Source organism: Pristiophorus japonicus, chromosome 17, assembly GCF_044704955.1.
Source record: "Pristiophorus japonicus isolate sPriJap1 chromosome 17, sPriJap1.hap1, whole genome shotgun sequence".
Classification (NCBI taxonomy): Eukaryota; Metazoa; Chordata; class Chondrichthyes; family Pristiophoridae; genus Pristiophorus; species Pristiophorus japonicus.
Genome location: NC_091993.1, coordinates 7,016,500 through 7,037,568, shown reverse-complemented (window position 1 = coordinate 7,037,568; position 21,069 = coordinate 7,016,500). Strand labels below are relative to the sequence as shown.

The window sequence follows — 21,069 nt, the reverse complement described above, 5'->3', positions numbered from 1 at the left end:
CTCCCCCCCACCCCGACCTCCGCTCTCTCTCCCCCCCCCCACCCCGACCTCCGCTCCCTCTCCCCCCCCATCCCGACCTCCGCGCTCTCTCCCGCCAACCCGTTCTCTCTCCCCCCGCCACCCCGCTCTCCTCTCCCCCCCCCGCCACTCTCGCGATTCCCCCCCGACCTCCGCTCTCTCCCCTCCCCCCGCGACTCGACCTCCGCTCTCTATCCCCTCCCCCGCGACCTCCGCGTCTCCAACCCCCCCCCCCGGCGACCTCTGCGTCCCTCCTCCTCCACCCACCTTCTCCCCCCTCCTCCACCCACCTTTTTCTGAGCGTACAAAAATCTACACTTACTCCATTCTAAGATGGTTTGGAGTAAGTTTTCGCTGCCTAAACTTTCAAAGTGGCCGGACACGCCCCCTTTTGAAAAAAAAAATCTGTTCCAAACTGAAACTGTTCTAACTGACTAGAACTGGAGCAAACTAAATGCCGAGAATTGCAATTTCTAAGATACTCCATTCTAAACCCAGTTGCTCCAAAAAAAACAGGAGCAACTCAGGCCAAAACTTGGCCCCATTGTGCCCAGTGTGGGATGGGCAGAACACTGCACAAAGAAAAGGCAAGCTGCATTTAGGACTTGACAAATGTATGTTATGTACAGCATGAACTAAAATATTTCTGGTTGCGAGATAAAGTTTTCAGTTTGTGTCATTTACTCGGGAACGGATTACTTGCTTATAGGGCAGTCCACCAGACTTTACAGTTTCTCGTCATAGCTCTAAAATCTTTTGCAAAACAGGGACAGTTGAGAGGACTAACTAACTCATTCTGACTGCAATAACAGCAACTTGCACTTATGTAGCAGCTTTAATGTCCCAAGGCGTTTCATCGAGGCATGGGGTAAACAAGCATCACGCCAATGGTGGAGGGATTAGGAGGGCTGTCCTTATCATAGGCAGTCCCTCGAACGAGGATGAGTTGCTTCCACATGAGTTCACAGACGTTTCAATGAAGGACCCGATGTTCCAGTCCTGAACTCCAATTGAGGGGGGTGGAAGATGCCTGTGCGTGGATTTTAAAAAAAAATGTGTGGTGACCGTTGCACATCAGCCATCACACGGGCTCGACAGAGCTAGGCCTTTATCCAGTGGCAAGGGTTAACCAGGACGACTGGAGACCTGCTCTGCTGCACGGACCAAGTGCACACTCATATCGCAGTGAGCTTATAGTTTAATAATAAAAAAACAGAAAATGCTCAGCAGGTCAGGCAGCATCTGTGGCAAGAGAAACAGTATTAACACCCAGCTTGATCAAGAGGTGGGTTTTATGGAGTCTTGAAGGGGGTGGTGGAAAGTGGTGGGTGCCTCCGCTAATGGTAGGGCGATGGAAGGCCATGGGGGGGGGGGGGGCGTGGGCCGGGGGGGGGGGGTCTAGAAGAAGTTACAGCGATAGGGAGGAGTGAGATGATGTAGGAATTTAAACACAAGGATGAGAATTTAAAATCTAAGGCACTGGTAGTCTGTGTGGGTCAGCGAAGACGAGAATGATAGAGGGGTGGAACTTGGTATGGAATCGGATATACAGGCTAATGTTGAAGTGTGCATATAAAGTCAGCTAATAGCGCAATTTTTTTTGGTGCAGACATTTGGAGAAATCAAAGCTCACCCGATCAAGGAAACACTTGATATGCTGGTGACGTTAATTGACATTCCTAAACAGGTCAGACTGACTTTCTCTCGAGCCATCAGAGCATGACACCAGGGTGGATTTTGCCTTCAGTGATTTGAAATCGGGAAGATTTTGTTGTGTGTGAACAGTGCAACATCACAAAAGTCATGGACAGACCCCTCAACAGTGTCTCATTCGGCATGTTGGAGAATATTAGTGGTTGGTGAGAAACTTGGGAGTGTCAAAAAGTATTTTAACCCTCCAAGTTAAGTCGTGGAACTGAAATTAAAAATAGTTTGGTGCAAATGATTAGAAGACTCTACTTTGTGGACTGAAGACAAACTTGCCACCAATTTTTAATTCCAATTGTTAATGAAGTAATATTGCAGCAGCCTTGATTCTGAACAGCTGATGCCATGATTGCAGCAGCTCCATTGACTTGAATGGGAATTGGCGCGTTTAACTGGCTTAGGGGCTGCCCGATCCTGGGAGGTTTGGCAGGAGGGGAGGAGGAGGAAAATCTCCACTATTACATTCAATGTCAAATCGCATTAAAATCAATGGGTTTGCTACAGGGCCTTTCCTGTTACCCATGACCAAGGTTATTTAGTGCAAAGTATTATATCCAGTTGTATGTGTGGCCTTTGGAGAAAGCTGGGGGTGGAGAGGGGGCGTTGTTATTGGCAGAAAGGCATTCCTTGAAATCTAATCTTCATTCCTAGCTCCCTGCCAACAGCTGGTTGATACAAATATTTCCACCTACATAGATTACACAGCTTTCTTGAATAAACTCCACCACACCCAGATAGGTAATTGTTACAGCTCTGGTAGCAGAGCCAAAATCAACCAGACTCTGACACAGCAGATAAACACTGTCATATACCATTCGCACTCATCACTCTCTAGGGCTTCCCATAACAGTAAAGCTTACGTGTCGCGTCGGTAGTACTCTCATAACGAAGTCAGAGGTTAAGAGTTCAAAATCCCCACTCATGATCTTGGCTGACATTCCCATGCAGTACTGTTGAGGCCCCATCTGTATGTTCTGGTGGTCCAAGTCGGGTGTTAAAGATCTCACGGCACATTGCAAAGAAAAGTAGCAAGTTCTCCCAGTGTCCGAGCCGATATTCTTCCCGCAATCACCACCAAAAACAGATTAACAGACCATTTTTAACAGTCTCATTTCTGTTTGTGGGATGTTGCTGTGCACAAAATGGTTGCTGCATTTGCCTGCCGATCAGTCACTGAACTCCAAAGCAATTCATTGTCTGTGGAGCGCTTGGAGACATATGTGAGGGACATGATGTCTCTCCTCCTCTTCCAACCACCAAACAAAACAAATCAAATTCAGAGGTTCCAGGAAGGTAGAGGCCCAGCTTTGTTTTTTTTTAAATAAAGAGCAGTGTGTAAAAAATGGCCATTTCTTTTAAACGCTAGATATAGATATGGCTTGAAAATACATTAAATTGGCAAACTATATTTTAAGACCATTATTATATCTACCCCTTAGTGATTTTCCCTCCCTTCTCAGACACCTCTCCATGACTGACTCAACAGGAGACCAGGCAAAGTCCTCGGAATAAATCATGTAACTCATCTCAACCAGATGTGGCTCAGTGGGTAGCACTCTCACCTCTCAGTCAGAAGGTTGTGGGTTCAAGTCCCACTCCAGGGACTCGAGCACAAAAATCTAGGCTGACACTCCAGTGCAGTGCTGAGGGAATGCTACACTGTTGGAGTTATCCCCAGTGTCCTGGCCAATATAATAAAAACAGATTATCTGGTCATTATCACACTGCTGTTAGTGGGAGCTTACTGTGCACAAATTGGCTGCTACGTTTCCTACATTACAACAGTGACTACTCTTCATTGGCTGTGAAGCGCTTTGAGCCGTTGTGAAAATATAAATGCAAATCTTTCTTTTTTCCTTTAGTCTTCTATGAACTGGAGAAGGACTTGCAAAATAAACAAATAGATGCATTGTGAGAGTGATTTTTAAAGTGGAGCTGGACTTTGCTCCCCCCCCCCCTCCCCTTCAATCCCACCCTCCTCCTTCACCAACTCCAAATGGTATGCTAGGCTGTGCAGAGGTGTAGGTGGGGGGACAGATAACATGCCTGCCTGCCTGCCCGCTCTCAGGCCTCTGCCAATGAGCTGACTATGACAAAAGTAGTCAATAGAAAAGTTCCTTTGGATTTTTTGCTGCCTTCCTGTGCAAAGGTCACTTGGCCTCTGCTTGTTGTTTGCCCCGCAGCAGTGCGCTTGTGGTTGGCAACTCAGCAGCGGGGAGTGACACAGGGTGTTTTTCTGGAGTAGAAAGCTCAGAGGTTTGACACAAAGCTGTAGATTTGTGGTTTAGCGTCTGGATTTAAAAGGTGGCCATAAAAGCTGGTTAATTGTCCTAAGAAATAACAGATTCGGCAATGTGCTTCCAGCAAAGAAACCGGTTTTCACTGCTGTACCTGGTTTGGCCTACAGGTGACTCCAGTCCATTCAACTATACAAACAATCACCAGGGATAGGCAAATAAAAACAAAGAAGGTAGAAAGTAAACCAGCTCACATGGTTTCAACACCATCACCACCTGCACAATACTTCAGTTGTACTGGCTTATGGCGCTCAGAGACCAGAATGGGGTCTTGTCACCAAGATCCAACCTGGCTTAGTTATATAGCAGCCTGAGCAACATTTTCTTTTCTGGGTTTTTTTGTTCTGAACACACAATACAATCAGGGCAAATGGCAGCCAATGTTACAAGCAATCCACCTTTTGACTTTTTGAAAGTTGCTCGATGGTTGTACTTTGTGACTTTATTTCTAGTCGTCGGGCCTTGCTCAATTGCTCGGGAAGGGCTCCACAGGCAAGCAAGCGGAAAACTGCACTGCTGATCTGTACTGGACCTCTGCTGAGATGGTGCCTCTTCCTCCGGTCGCCTCTCGAGGTCCAGGTGAAAACCACATCTTCAGGGATGTCTCAGTACCTCTGGAAGCAGTAACGCTGCTCATCTACTTTACCACACTGCCATAGACATTGGCATGTCCAACACAGCACAGTAAGAGGGATGGGGAAATCAGTAGTTCCGTACAGGAAACCACAGTTTTATAGTAGTGTGGATTAGAAACTCGTTTGATTTGTGGTTTCTAGTGGCTGCCCTCTAAAACCAAAATATTTACATATTAGGTATATGCCTTACAACGAGTGCTGTAGCCCTGTTTTAAAATAGCTTTCAGAATTTATCTCCAACACCGACCAAAATTCCAGGGATCCAGCTGGTATTAGTTCTTTAGCCTCTAGGGTTCAATTCTGCCCTGACAGACTGGACGGAAAATCTCTCCCTGCTCTGTGAAATTAAGTTAGATAGTGTTAACTAAAATTCTAATGAGAAAAAAATCCACACCAAAACACGGCCTACTGCTCACTAAATAATATTCAGAAGGGGGGGTGGGGGGGGGGAAAAAGGATAGATAGTGCAAGAAATGGAAAAAAAAACATGCTAGTGTAGTCAGGGAGTTCTTCTTTTTGGACAACCTTACACTCTAGGGGCTGGATTTCCCATGTGTTGCCGCCTCTGTTTTCACCCCGGAGGGGCGCCAATGGTGATGGTAAGCTCTTCCGGGCGGGTGGCCAACTTCTAGCTCCCCGCCGGGATTTTGGTTGCCGGTTTCAGCGGGGCGTGGAGCATTGCCGCCCGAAAGAGGTGAGCCGGTGCAGCGCCCATGGTTGTGACACCGGCTCAATTTTTGGCTCCCACCCGATTCGTCGCGCTCAGTAGAGCGTCGTGCTGGGACCGCATGTGAAATTGGCGGTCCGAGCTGTCGCGACTGCAGTGAGGTCAGTAATGCCCACCTCAGGCAAGTGTGATTGGTTTTCATTTTATATTCTTTGCGATTTATGCTGTGGTGGTGAGTTACTTATTGGGTAAGTTTCTGGTGTTTTTCTCTCTCCAGGCCTCTCTTGTCACTGTTGAATCTGTATCCACCACCCTTTCAGGCAGTGCATTCCAAATCACAACAACTCGCTGTATCAATTATTGTTTCCTCATGTCACCTCTGGTTCTTTTGCCAATCATCTTAAATCTGTGTCCTATGGTTACCGATCCTTCTGCCACTGGAAACAGTTTCTTCTTATTTACTCTATCAAAACCGTTCATGATTTTGAAAAGGACTTGCATTTTATATAGCGCCTTTAACAACCACCGGACATCTCAAAGTGCTTTAGAGGCAATGAAGTACTTTTCGGAATGTTCTCACTGTTGTAATGTAGGAAACGCGGCAGCCAATTTGCACACAGCAAGCTCCCACAAACAAATGTGATAATCACCTCTATCAAATCTCCTCTTAAACTTCTCTGCTCCAAGGAGAACTACAACTTCTCTAATCTCTCCACTTAACTCAAGTCCCTCTTCGCTGGTACCATTCTAATAAATCTCTTCCGCAACCTCTCCAAGGCCTTGACATCCTCCCTAAAGTGTGGTGTCCAGAATTGAACACACGAACCCAGCTGAGGCCTAACCAGTGGTAAAGGTTTAGCGTAACTTCCTTGCTTCTGTATTCCATTCCTCTATTAATAAAGCCAAGGATCCCATATGTTTTTTTTTTTAAAAAGTGCCTTCTTAACCTGTCCTGCCACCTTCAAAAGATATAAGAACATAAGAATTAAGAACAGGAGTAGGCCATCTAGCCCCTCGAGCCTGCTCCGCCATTCAATAAGATCATGGCTGATCTGGCCGTGGACTCAGCTCCACTTACCCGCCCTCTCCCCGTAACCCTTAATTCCCTTATTGCTTAAAAATCTATCTATCGGTGACTTGAATACATTCAATGAGCTAGCCTCAACTGCTTCCTTGGGCAGAGAATTCCAGATTCACAACCCTCTGGGAGAAGAAATTCCGTATTTTGAGGCTATGCTCTCATTGATTGATGGAACAGGCTCGAGGGGCTGAATGGCCTACTCCTGCTCTTGTGTTCCTATATTCCTTCCTATGTTTCTATGTTCTTGAAGGAGCTCGATCTAGCTCTTAAAGGAGAGGTAATTTCAACCTCCAACTGTCCATTTTCAGCATTGCTGTCAGACACTTCAGCAACTGAGAAATCTTTTGTGCAATGGTTGTTGGGAGTCCCGCTTCAAGGGAGAGGGCCACGCAGTTTAATGATGTGGCATTGTTCAGGGGGAAGGAAATGAAGTCCCTCCTCCTTCTGTACAGAGAATCTGTGACTCAGTATGACCTCATGGATGCAATGGATGGCAAATTGGGAGATGTTGAGGATGTCTCCTGTCACACACTGGAAGGATCCATTGGCATAGAAATTGAGCGCGATGATGACCTTGACTGCCACAGAGAGCCATCCTTAGCCTGGTCTGAGGTTCAAGGTCTGATTGCAGCAGACAGCAGAGCTCTGTGACCATGTCCTTGCTGAAGCGCAGCCTTCGAACACTGTTCCTCAGTGAAATTGATGTAGGGGAACTGCTGCCAGAATACTCAGAGGGTAAGGTCTCCTGTTGGGCCTTCGCCCTCTGGCCACATTTTGCTGCCCTGCTCCCTGCCTCTGTCCTCCGCCTAAGTTGCCTCCGATGGTAATGTCAGAGGTCGAGTGCCAACACAGCCCCCATGAAACGGTATAAATGTTGTTGTTTCAAATGTGCCCCCCATGTAACAAAGGAATAGTTTGGATGCAGAACGGTCCTTGAAGGGAAAATCACTGCAATCTGTCAATGGTCAACACCTGTTAATGGTAGTTAGATGTAGTCCTTACTACTAGGGGATCAAGGGGTATGGCGAGAAAGCAGGAATGGGGTACTGAGGTTACATGTTCAGCCATGAACTCATTGAATGGCGGTGCAGGCTCGAAGGGCCGAATGGCCTACTCCTGCACCTATTTTCTATGTTTCTATGCCCCCTAGTTCTAGTCTCCTCTACCAGTGGAAACAACCTCTCTGCCTCCATCTTGTCTATCCCTTTCATGATTTTAAATGTTTCTATAAGATCACCCCTCATCCTTCTGAACTCCAATGAGTAAAGACCCAGTCTACTCAATCTATCATCATAAGGTAACTCCCTCATTTCTGGAATCAGCCTAGTGAATCGTCTCTGTACCCCTTCCAAAGCTAGTATATCCTTCCTTAAGTAAGGTGACCAAAACTGCACGCAGTACTCCAGGTGCGGCCTCACCAATACCTTATACAGTTGCAGCAAGACCTCCCTGCTTTTGTACTCCATTCCTCTCGCAATGAAGGCCAACATTCCATTCGCCTTCCTGATTACCTGCTGCACCTGCAAACTAACTTTTTGGGACCCCCAGGTCCCTCTGCACCACAGCATGTTGTAATTTCTCCCCATTCAAATAATATTCCCGTTTACTGTTTTTTTTCCCCCCCCAAGGTGGATGACCTCACACTTTCCGACATTGTATTCCATCTGCCAAACCTTAGCCCATTCGCTTAACCTATCCAAATCTCTTTGCAGCCTCTCTGTGTCCTCTACACAACCTGCTTTCCCACTAATCTTAGTGTCATCTGCAAATTTTGTTGCACTACACTCTGTCCCCTCTTCTAGGTCATCTATGTATATTGTAAACAGTTGTGGTCCCAGCACTGATCCCTGTGGCACACCACTAACTACTGATTTCCAACCGGAAAAGGACCCATTTATCCCGACTCTCTGCTTTCTGTTCGCCAGCCAATTCTCTATCCATGCTAATATATGTGGGATGTCCCAGAATCAGGCTCAGTTCCAATGACATCATGTTATAGAAACATCAAAGAAAAAAAATAAATTAATGAAAGTAGAATAGGAGTGAAGTACTTTATTGATGGCCTCAAACTGAAGTGGAAAACATCATCATTAACCCACTAAATAGCACATTTGCAAATGGGTGATGAGTGTGTGTAAACCTTCTTCCCTCGGTCTTTGGGACTGGATACATTCCATAACAATAGTACGAGGTTGTCCTAAATCTACTCAAATAATCTTGCTAGCTAAAGGTCAGCTTTCAAAACACCTAAAACCTAGAGTTCTGCATTAACAGGCAGCTCGTGCTTTTCTATGGATCACACTTTAAGGCACATCAGTATGCCAACAACTAATGAGTATAACGCATTGCCACAAAATAAAGAAAAGCACTCTGGTAACGAAGGTTACTTAAGATTACACACGTCGCAAATCACAAAAATGATGCATCTGATATCACAATACACCTGTATGCATTTATATACTGCAAATAGGAGACAATTCGCCCAATCCTTATTGCGATACCCTGTACTTATGTAAACACTCACTGACTTACCTCCCAGCTGCAGTGAAACATTTGCACCAGTGTACAGCATTGTGTAAGCATCTCTGTACATTCTGATAAGAGTATCAAGGCATATGGAGCAAAGGTAGGCAAATGGAGTTTGATCAGCCATGGTCTAATTGAATGGCAGGCCAGGTGCGAAGGGCTGAATGGCCTCCTCCTGTTCCCAGATACACATGCTTTGTAGTGGTTTGAATGTTCTGTATAAGCCATCAGACCTCAGTGACATTTTGGACTGGTACACTTTACTCCTCACAATTCAGTCATTGTTTGCACTAAACAAATAATTCAAATTAAGTAATGTAAATAATACAGCAAAGTGGGAACTTAATGCTCGCAATTTTGATTAAGAGTAGACGGTATTGATGTATTACTCTGCGTGACTTGAATGGTTGACTTTTAAATTCAAGTCTCTGTCTGCAGGATACATTGATATCATGTTACCCTGTTGGCCTCATTACCCTGTCGCTCCTGGCATTGAGGCTCACCCAATGGGTCTGTATATCGGGAAATCATGGGAGTAATTAAAATTACTTTACGTGATTTCCCGATATGCTCTTCTGGCAAGCAAGGCTGTGTGCCGGAATGAACAATCAGAAAATAAGCACTCACATTTTTGTGGGGGAGCTATTTTTGCATCATGCTACAAAATGGTTGAAAATACCAAAGATTCTGCTGCTGTCTTTACACCAATTTCAGACCAGTTCTGCTGCAAACTTTATTGCAAGACTGACAATCCTACAATACACTGTTGTGTAAAGAAGGCGCATTTTGCACCAAATTACCTAGTTACTGAAAAACCATTACCTTTCTTAGTGTTAGCAAAAACAAACATTACCTAAACATGAGGTGTGGGTCTACAGTTCAAACATTTACATCACCCGTCCTTCTCTACTTGGCTGCAAACTGTAAATATTACAATTAAAACTGTGAAAACACCTCTGTTTTTGACTCACTGCAGTATTTTGAATACAATTGCTAATCTTGGGATGAACAGGCCTAGTAATCTTCACTCCATGGTAAAATAGTAATTCCAGAGATGCTGGTAAGACAAATCTTACTTGTGCTTTATCCCAAATCAAGCAATAATAAAACTGTTCAGAAAATTACTGACAAGATTGAATTGTTCCCAATTAGCAGCTTTGTATTTTTAGTTTTCTTTAACAGGTGCACACTTGTAACAGTGAACTTTATCCACAGTCAATGGGAAGACAAGGTTATCCAATTCAATCTAACACCCCGCCTGATTTTACAATGTATTGATCCTTCTAAAAATTCACCTCGTCGACCCAGCTTATGGTCACTCCTCCTAACATCGTGTTGGCTCAGTGTTCGATTTTTGTTACACCTCTGAAGTACTTTGGAGTTTTGTTTGTGTGTTTATAGGCACTATGTTAATGCAAGTTGTTGTTGTTCTATATACCCTGAGAAGAGCACCTCTCAGACGACACCTTTCAAGACTGAAAAGCCCCTTTCACCAGTCTTTTCTCATAGTTCAGATCTTGAACATTAGAAATTAGCCGCAATAAGCCTGGAAAACAAAGTTCTATTTGTATTTAGAATTAAAACCCACATATTATGCTTACTGTTGCAATTTTTCCAGACATTTAATTATGTGTTTCCCTGTGCATGCGCTTTACTGTTCCCTGCACTGCCTCTGGTGCTTGTCCTGAACTGCGTGCAGTATTCCAGGTCTGGTCATAAAAAGTAGGGCATCAATATGGTCAACAGTATGGAAATGATAAATCTGGAAAAATTACTGTAAATTAAATCAGTTTCATCACTAGTCAGATATTTAGGCCTCTCCCGCTTCACATCTAAATATGTTATTAATGATCTTGCATGTATGTAATCTGCCTGTCGTCACTATTAGGGGTATGGTGCTGAAAATTTGTGTCTATAGTCGAACATATGTGCAAGAGCTGTTCCACTGAACTCTACTCCTGACCACACCGGAGTGTCACAGATCAGCCAATTCAAATAATCCAAGCAGATGCCTGCGTCAGTATGGGTGCATCATGGGCACCTGTTACACGGGAGGTAGAGGAACATGCAGCATGGCCACTTCGGGACTCCACTGAAGGGCCCCAACCATAAATTACTGCCATGTTTGTAACTGTTCCTCATTGCAAGAGGGTCGATGTCAACATTTTACCAGGTTTACCAGGCACAATTCTGGGGGTCTTCCAGGCCATGAATCGGATCTGAAGACCTCAATGGGCCCCACTGCCATTCCTAACAGGATCTGGATGCCAGTTTCTTGCTGCTTGCAAGATCAGTGAGTGCAAAGGATGTAGGAGTACTTGGAATGCCAGAGTGGGAAACCATAGAAAGAAAAGACAGACTTGCATTTATATAATGTCTTTCAGGACTACCGGACGTCCCAAAGCACTTTTCAGCCAATGAAGTACTTATTGAAGTGTAGTCACTGTTGTAATGTAGGAAGTGTGGCAGCCAATTTGTGCACATCAAGGACCCACAAGCAGCAATGTGATAATGACCAGATAATCTGCTTCAGTGATGTTGATTGAGGGATAAATATTGGGTAGGACATCAGGCATAACTCCCCTGCTATTCTTCGAAATAGTGCCATGGGATCTTTTATAAACCCAGAGTTTCTGGGTCTCACCCGATTGGCTGCCCAGTCAGGTCTCTTGCACCACTTTACTCCCTCATTTAATGCCAGCCCGCGAGGAAATTCAGGGCCAAGATATCATCCCTGAATGTTATCAATAGTTCACGTCTCTACCTAATCCAGCCATGCACATGGTAAAGTGACTTAGAGCTCTGAATGTAGGTACCCAACACAGCAAAAACAATGGGAAATTAGTACACAAGCTTCAATTAGAATAGGAATGTTATTCCACTTAACATGATAAGTAAACGGCACCAATGTTTTCCTATCACCATCAAACCATATTTAAGTTCATTCAGCAGTGTATGGTACGGTAAAGTGCATGCACAGGAAAACACAATTAAATGTCTGGAAAAATTACAATGGTAAGCATAATGTGTGGGTTTTAATTCTATAAACAAACAGAACTTTGTTTTCAAGGCTTATGACGTCGTCAAAACCAGCAGGATCGGTTAGATTAAGCTATGTGATATTCTGTATTTAGCTTCAAATTAAAGTACAACAGGATAACAAAGACAAAAGCAAAATACCGCGGATGCTGGAATCTGAAATAAAAACAGAGAATGCTGGAAATCTCAGCGGGTCAGGCAGCATCTGTGGAGAGAAAAAGAGTTAACATTTCGGGTCGACGACCCTTCGTCAGAAGGCTTTCTAATCTCTCCTGCCTTCCACCCTATCACAGACCTTCCCTTTTGTTCTTCCCCTCCCCCCTTTCAATGCTTCTTAAGTATGTGTTCTTTTCGAACATTCATCAGTTCTGCTTTTATTGTAGTATAACAAAGAACAAGGCTAACATGCCATCAGGAAGTCGTATCTTGTGAAAGTTGACTAGCCTTCGTAATGGAATTTACTAGGGTGCTTTTTGGGTGGTGTTTATGCTGCTGGACAGCTCCACTGAAAATACAAACCTGCCCATTCCCCTGTTTCTCCCACCCTGCTCCTTTCTGGTTCCCATTCCCATCTGCCAATTTCTTCCTCTGCTAAAATCAAGTTCCCGAAATGTACAAACCTACTAAAATCAAACATTTTTGTTTTATTTGTTTATTTTACAAATTCAATTTGCGCAGACAGGAGATGTCCGAAGGCACGTGATGGGGCTGGGGATTCAGAAGTGAAATCTAGCTGCTGAGGTGGATCTCGTGCTGCTTGTGAAGTGCAGAATTGACTCAGCTAAATATCTTCCCTCTATCTGACGTATGCTGAGATTAGTGGGAAGAATGCTGGCTATAAACACTGGACAAAACCATTTCCTGTTGAAGTAGAGAGCGTGCAGAGGAAATTTACGAAAATGTTGCCTGGACTGGAGAATTTTAGCTATGAGGAAAGATTGAATAGGCTGGGTTTGTTTTCTTTGGAACAGAGGAGGCTGAGGGCAGACCTTATTGAGGTGTATAAAATTATGAAGGGCCAAGATAGAGTGGATACAAAGGACCTATTTTCCTTCGCAGAGGAGTCAACAACCAGGGGGCATAGATTTAAAGTAATTGGTAGGAGGTTTAGAGGGGATTTGAGGGGAAATTTCTTCACCCAGAGGGCGGTGGGGGTCTGGAACTCACTGCCTGAAAAGGTGGTAGAGGCAGAAACCCTCACATCTAAAGATTTCTTGAATGTGCACTTGAAGTGCCGTAACCTACATGGCTACGGACCAAGAGCTGGAAAGTGGGATTCGGCTAGATAGCTCTTTGTCGGCCGGCGCGGACGCAATGGGCCAAAATGGCCTCTTTTCATACTATAAATTTCTATGATTCTATAAGTCTCTTTACAATCTAAAGAGGAAAGAAAATGGCCACCAGCCAATTCACCCTTTGTGCAGGGAGATTGACATGGACTTAAATTAGGATCTTGCCCGACTAAAGGAAACTGAGGCAGCACTCATTCAATAGACCAGAAATACTTGTGCGGATACACTTTATTCATTTTATTTTTTCTAAACTAGTTTGCATGCTGGAGAGGCTTTGGTAAGCTCAGAATGGTTATGGTGAAACTTGAGAGAACTGTTCTACTCTACCTTCAATGTTACTACACTTCTCATTGTAAAACAGCTGAAAAGAGGACTTCTTTTTTATTGGCCCTGTGTGTACTCTAATTGTTGTCATTGTGACTGACATTCTATGCATTTCTCCAGCACATTAACAAGAGAAGGATTATTACTGAGATAAAATACACTCAGCTATACCAGTGAACAAGACACCTGTGCCCACATATTTGTTGTATCAAGAGGTGTGGAAAGTTTATACTTATACTTGGATTGTTTGACACTATTTGGATCAGGGTTGGAAAATACCCATTTACTCTACTAATGTAAAAAATAATTTTGCTATCAACAGCAAACAGTAGAAATGTTTGCCCATAAAAGTTGGCTGTGACCTCACTCGCCCAAAAACTTTAACTATACCGAAACTATGCAAGTGAGCAAATTATGTATAGCATCCATTTCCTGATTTCACCAAGTTTAAATTCTATGGATGTGGTTTACTTAACACTTTATTATGGAATCTAACAACTAAGCCATTACAGGGCTGTTCGAAATAAGGAAAAATCCCTATTATACGACAGGGAATCACAACTACCAACAAGAAACTAAAGTATTAACAGGTATAGGTGTGAAAACTTTTGAGTGTATCCTATAACTAAACAAAGCAACACTTCGCTTTATTAAATCTAGCACCTTAAATTATACCAAACACTGTTGCATTAAAAAAATGAAACAAATGATCGGTCTACTTATTGAATAAAACATGCGACTAACATTGCTCAACTTATTGGGGAAACGATGTGATGAAAAAGCCATCCTAAACCTCATGGAAGTAACCCAGTTGTGCATAGTAATACATTATTTTGGATTTTTTTTCACCCAACTTTCTTGCCTTCTCTGCTGACGATGAAGGTCAATTTGGGGTAAGGTTTTGAGTTCAACCAGCCCTCCGATACCACAGCCAAGCACCAGCTTAGCTGGTGAGTTGACTCGATGTGGGACATCACAGCGGAGCTTGAACTTGTTCTCACCTACCATCCATACACGCACACGTTTCCTCCAGGGAGCATCCCTGATTATAAATCGCTCAACCATTGGTGGCCGTGCCTTCAGCTGCCTGGGCCCCAAGTTCTGAAACTCCCTCCCTAAAGCTCTCCGCCTCTCTTCTCTCCTTTAAGACGCTCCTTAAAACCTACCTCAACTGCCGTAATTTCTTCTTATGTGGCTTGGTGTCAAATGTATTTGTTTTGTCTTATAACACTGCTGTGAAGTGCCTTAGGATGTTTTACTACATTAACAGCGCTATATAAATAAAAGCCGTTGTTATTGATGCTAAACAACAAATCCGGAGCAGTAAATCTGGCAGATTTGTCCCTCATTAGCTCAAGGACACTTGGCCTGAGATCACCTAACTCAGCACACACAAGGCATCGAACCAGTGCTACACAATGTGCTGTTACACACGAACGGACAAATCTCAACAAGCAAACGGATATAAACCTGTGAAAGTTTTCCCATTTCATAAGAGCAGCTGAAAAACCACGGTGTCTTGTATTTCACTGGAGTGATCCCATTATCAAGCACAATCCACTCACTAATGGCATCACATTTGGTAAAAATTCACAATGACCTAAGCTATCCAGGGGACACACAAAAATCAAGCGAGTGCTTGAAATGAATTGTGCTGTCAGACATTAAAAAAATTACATGGTTGATTTCTTAGATAGTTTAGTGAAAGCTGACAAACTTCTCCCCCAAGGGCAACTTAAGCTTAGTGACACTTCTTTTGGAACTCCAGCCTTACATGACAACAACTTGCGCACAAATGTCGATGCCAGCCTTAGCTCAGTGGTAGCACTCTCGTCTAAGTCAGAAATCATAAGTTGAAGCCCTACCTCAGAGACTACATAAGCTGGGCTGGCAGTTCAGTGCAGCACTGAGGGAACGCTGCACTGTTGGGAGATGCTATCTTTGGGACGAGACATTAAACCTCATTAAAAGATCCCATCGAAAGAGAGGAGGGGAGTTTTGCCGGTGTCCTGGCCAAAATTCATTCCTCAACCAATGCCAACAAAAACAGATTATCTGGCTATTTATCTCATTGCTTTTGAATCCTTGCTGTGCACAAACTAGCTGCCACATTTCCCTACATTACAACAATGACTACACTTTGAAAAGTACTTAATTGGCTGTGAGGCACCTTGGGACATCCTGAGGCTGTAAAAGATAACTGCAAGCTTTTTCTTTCCCACTGCTGATGTACCATTGAGAAATAGAATGTCTATCTGCATGGTAAAAACAAATAAAACCTGACAGTATTCAACAGGCCCACAGGCCAAAGGTATAGATTTTAATCAGACAAATGAGTTTACTGAGTATTTTGACAGAAGACACACCCAAAATATTAATTTGTCTATTCTATCCATAGATGATGCCTGATCAGCTGGTGTGTTTATCACTTTGAGTCTTTGATACTGTGTGTTGGTTAAATACATCAGGTACCACTGTCGGAACCATTTAAAACATTACCTATAATTTGGCAGTTCTAGCATGCACACGCGTACACATATATATTCCCCAATGCAGTCTTTCTTCATTTTGTTAGTCTTACTCATTCTTCCTCCGAGTCAGAAGGCTGTGAGTTCAAATCTCACTCCAGGGACTTAAGCACATAAATTTAGGCTGACACTCCAGTGCAGTGCTAAGCGAGTGCGGCACTGTCGGAGGAACCGTCTTTCAGATGAGACGTTAAACCGAGGCCCCGTCTGCCCTCTCAGGTGGACGTAAAAGATCCCATGGCAGTATTTCGAAGAAGAGCAGGGGAGTTATCCCTGGTGTCCTGGCCAATATTTATCCCTCAAATCAACATGACTAAAAATAGATGATCTGATTACCACATTTGATGTCACAAGCTGTTTGTGGGAGCTTGCTGTGTACAAATTGGCTGCCAGGTTTCCTACATTACAACAGTGACTACGCTTCAAAAAGTACTTCATTGACTGTAAAGCACTTTGGGACATCCGGTGGTCGTGAAAAGCACTATATAAATAGAAGTCTGTCTGTCTGTCTTTCTTTCTTTCTTTCTTTCTTTCTTGCTGAGAAGGCAGACAGGCAAGTAATTTGCTAGTCTCTGGCAGCCAAAGGGTCTTAGAGATTCATCTTGTGATTATGTTTTCGTGATAATACAACAATAGCTTGCCTTTATACAACATGGTTAGCACAATAAAACATCCCAAGACGCTTCACAGGAGCCTAATCAGACAAAAATTGGAACCATGCCAAAGAAGGCGACATTAGGATAGGTTATCAAAAATGTGATCAAATGGGTAGGTTTTAAGGAGGGTCTTAAAAGGAAGAGAGAGAGAGGTTGGATGCTTTACAGGGAGAATTCCAGAGCGTAGATTGAGAAGGCTTGAAAGCACAGCCACCAATGGTGGAGTGAAAGAAGTGGGGCATAAAGCCTTTTTCCAGAGATTTCCCCTGAAATGACATGGCAGAGGTCAGCAACTATCCTTGCAGGGAAACTGCAGTGTTTTCCAATCAATGGTCCTCAAGCACCAGATTTATTGTTTGGGATCTGACAAAAGGTACATTCCTCACTCCATAGATACGGAGTGTTGCATTTTCTAGTTTTTTAAAAATCATACAATACATATTGTTGTGATGCTGGACACCCAGGAAGGCCCCAGGTGTTACAGTTAACTCTTGAGGTAACTTCACCCAACGACTCAAGCACAGAGATTTGCATCTATATAGTGCCTTTCACGACCACCACATGTCCCAAAGCGTTTTATACTCAATGAAGTACTTTTGAAGTGTAGTCACTGTTGTAATGTTGGAAACAGGGCAGCCAATGACTGCACAGCAAGCTCCCACATACGGCAGTGTTATAATGACCGGATAATGGCACAGAAATTGCGGTTGGAGGCTTCCGGCGGGCAGATGCCTCCCACCTGAAAAAATTCTACGAATCTACCTGGTGGTCTGGGAGGTTCGGAGTCTTTTGGTCCTGGCCCTCTACCTGAAGGCCTGCATTGAAGCCCACATATCCCATGGACTTCTGGGCGGTTCGCACGCGTCCCTGGAATCACGTGGGCCGGCCCAACCAATCCAAGTAGGGGTATTCCCATTCATATTTGTGGAGCGATCCACATGTACTGAATCACTAATTATGAATGGAAACACCCCCAAAACACTTTCAATAATTGTTTTTAAAACAGCACCTACTTAAAAGTAATCAAAATGACATTTAATTCATTATGTAAAACAAGTTTAATTTTTTGAAAAATAAATTTACATATTTTAAAAAGGACTAAAAATAAACTTACCTTATTCAAGAGGATTATAATGTTTAAATTATTGAAAAACATTTTTTTTTCTGTCTGTTAAAAGTCTTATACTGATCCTCCTTTTGCAGGTGTAAGAATTTTGAGGCCATTCGCTGGGCAAACAGCCCGTCTCTCCGCGCGCGGAGGTCCTTTACTTTGGATGAGGGCGATCGCGTCAAGAGGATTCTTGGCAGATCACAAGTTCCGGATTTAGGTGCATGAGCTTCACATACCTAAACCCGAAACTTGCGGGACACCATGGGTGCGTGTGCACCTCGTACGCGCCTGTAGGGGCCGCGAATTCAGGGCCAATCTGTTTTTTTTTTAAAATGAGTGAAGTTGATTGAGGGATAAATATCAGCCAGGACAAATTTGAGTAATGCCATGGGATCGTTTACGTAAGAAATAGGAGCAAGAGTAGGCCACCTGGCTCCTCGAGCCTGCACCGCCATTTAATAAGATCATGGACTCAGCTCCACTTCTCTGCCCGTTCCCCATTACCTTTTATTCCCTTATCGCTGAAAAATCTGTCTATCACCACCTTAAATATATTCAATGACCCAGCCTCCACAGCTCTCCGGGGCAGAGAATTCCATAGATTTACAACCCTCCCTCATCTCAGTTTTAAATGAGCAGCCCCTTATTCTGAGGCTATGTCCCCTAATTTTAGTTTCTCCTATGAGTGGAAATATCCTCTCTACATCCACCTTGTCTAGCCCCCTCATTATCTTATATGTTGTGATAAGATCACCTCTCATTCTTCTGAACGCCAATGAGTTTAGACCCAACCAACTTAAGTCAACCCCCTCATCTCCAGAATCAACCTAGTGAACCTTCTCTGAACTGCCTCCAATACAAGTATATCCTTCCTTCAATATGGAGACCAAAACTGTACGCAGTACTCCAGATGTGGCCTCACCAATACCCTGTACAATTGTGGCAGGACTTCTCTGCTTTTATACTCTATCCCCCTTGCAATAAAGGCTAACATTCCATTTGCCTTCCTGATTACTTGCTGTACTTGCATACTCACTTTTTGTGTTTCGTGCACAAGGACCTCCAGGTCCCTATGTACTGCAACACTTTGCAATTTTTCTCCATTTAAATTATAATTTGCTTTTCTAATTTTTCTGCCAAAGTGGATAATCTCACATTTCCCACATTATACTCCATCTGCCAAATTTTAGCCCAATCACTTAGCCTGTCTATATCACTTTGCAGATTTTGTGTGTCCGCCTCACAATTTGCTTTCCCACCCATCTTTGTATCATCAGCCAACTTGGCAACATTAGGTTCCTTCATCCAAGTCATTAATATAGGTTGTAAATAGTTGTGGACCCAGCAATGATTCCTGCGGCACCCCACTAGTTACTGTTTGCCAACCGGAAAATGACTCATTCATCCAGATTCTGTTTTCTGTTAGACAGCCAATCCTCTATCCATGCTAATATATTACCCCCAACCCTGCGAACTTTTATCTTGTGCAGTAACTTTTTACGTGGCATCTTATCGAATGCCTTCAGGAAATCCAAATACACCACATCCACTGGTTCCCCCTTATCCACCCTGCTCGTTACATCCTCAAAGAACTCCAGCAAATTTGTCAAACATGATTTCACTTTCATAAAACCATGCTGACTCTGCTTGATTGAATCATGTTTTTCCCAAATGTCCTGCTACTGCTTCCTTAATAATGGACTCCAGCATTTCCCCCAACGACAGATGTTAGGTTAGCTGGTCTATAGTTTCCTGCTTTTTGTCTGCCTCCTTTTTAAAAAAGGGGCGTTACATTTGCGGTTTTCCAATCCGCTGAATCTCGGGAATTTTGGTAGATCACAACCAATGCATCCACTATCTCCGCAGCCACTTCTTTTAAGACCCTAGGATGGAAGCCACCAGGTCCAGGGGACTCGTCCGCCTTTAGTCCCATTATTTTACCGAGTACCACTTTTGTAGCGATTGCATTAAGTTCCTCCCTCCATATTTCCTCCCTTGATTATCCACCATTGGGATGTTTTTAGTGTCTTCGACCATGAAGCCCGATACAAAATATTTGTTCAACGTCTCTGCCAGTCCCTTGTTCCCCATTATTAATTCCCCAGTCTCATCCTCTTGGGGACCAACATTTAATTGAGCTACTCTTTTCCTTTTTATGTACCTGTAGAAACTCTTACTGTTTTTATATTTTGAGCTGGTTTACTTTCATAATCTATCTTCCCTTTATTTATTATTTTTTCAGTCGTTCTTTGCTGGCTTTTAAAAGTTTATGCCCGGGGTTTTCAATTTGGGACCACCCGAGGGGCGTCGGTTTAACGTCTCGTCGGAAAGGCGGCACCTGCGACAGTGCGGCTCTCCCTCAGCACTGCCCCGCAGTGTCAGCCTGGGTGTGTGTGCCTGGAGGGGGATGTGAACCCAGAAGCTTGTGTCTGAGGCCGGAGTGCTGCCCACTGCCCGCCCGACACACACTCACCACAGTCACAGCCTCCATCCAAGCGCCAGGCCCGGCCGGCCGGACGGGCGGGCGATCCGCGGGCTCAGGGCGCTGCTCCCAATCGCTCAGCAACTCTGAGGGAGGCCTCCGGCCGTGCGGCCCGTCAATCAGTCAGTCCGCCCGCCTTTTGGGCCTTGATTTCCCCGGCCGCTCACTTACCACAACAGCCGGCCCCCGCTCTCCCCCCGGGCTCCGCCCCGCCCCGCCGGCCTCGATAGGCCCAGGCCCTGAGTGACAGCCGCGCCGGCCAATCGGCGGCCGGGACTCGGCCTGGCAGCGGCGGTGGTGGTGGGGGGGGGGGAAAACAAGCGACCAATGGCGAGCCGCCGGAGCCTGAGCGACCAATGGTGAGCCGCCGGACGCCGCACCGACCAATGGTGAGCCGTCGCAGCCGCACCGACCAATGGTGAGCCGCCGGAGCCTGAGCGACCAATGGTGAGCCGCCGCAGTCTGAGCGACCAATGGTGAGCCGCCGGACGCCGCACCGACCAATGGTGAGCCGCTGGATGCCGCACCGACCAATGGTGAGCCGCCGGAGCCTGAGCGACCAATGGTGAGCCGCCGGACGCCGCACCGACCAATGGTGAGCCGCCGGAGCCTGAGCGACCAATGGCGAGCCGCCGGACGCCGCACCGACCAATGGTGAGCCGCCGGAGCCTGAGCGACCAATGGTGAGCCGCCGCAGCCGCACCGA

The 21,069-nt window shown here is 44.7% G+C and overlaps 1 protein-coding gene across 1 annotated transcript in view; it reads right to left on the bottom strand.

Moving 5' to 3' along the window:
* lysmd4 (LysM, putative peptidoglycan-binding, domain containing 4) overlaps nucleotides 1-20,551 on the bottom strand; it is a 32,434-nt gene extending 11,883 nt beyond the window's left edge. Inside the window, exon 1 of the mRNA XM_070859294.1 lies at nucleotides 20,355-20,551. The gene's annotated coding sequence lies outside the window, so the exon portion shown is untranslated. The remainder of the gene's footprint in view (nucleotides 1-20,354) is intronic.
* Nucleotides 20,552-21,069: the final 518 nt, after the last annotated feature.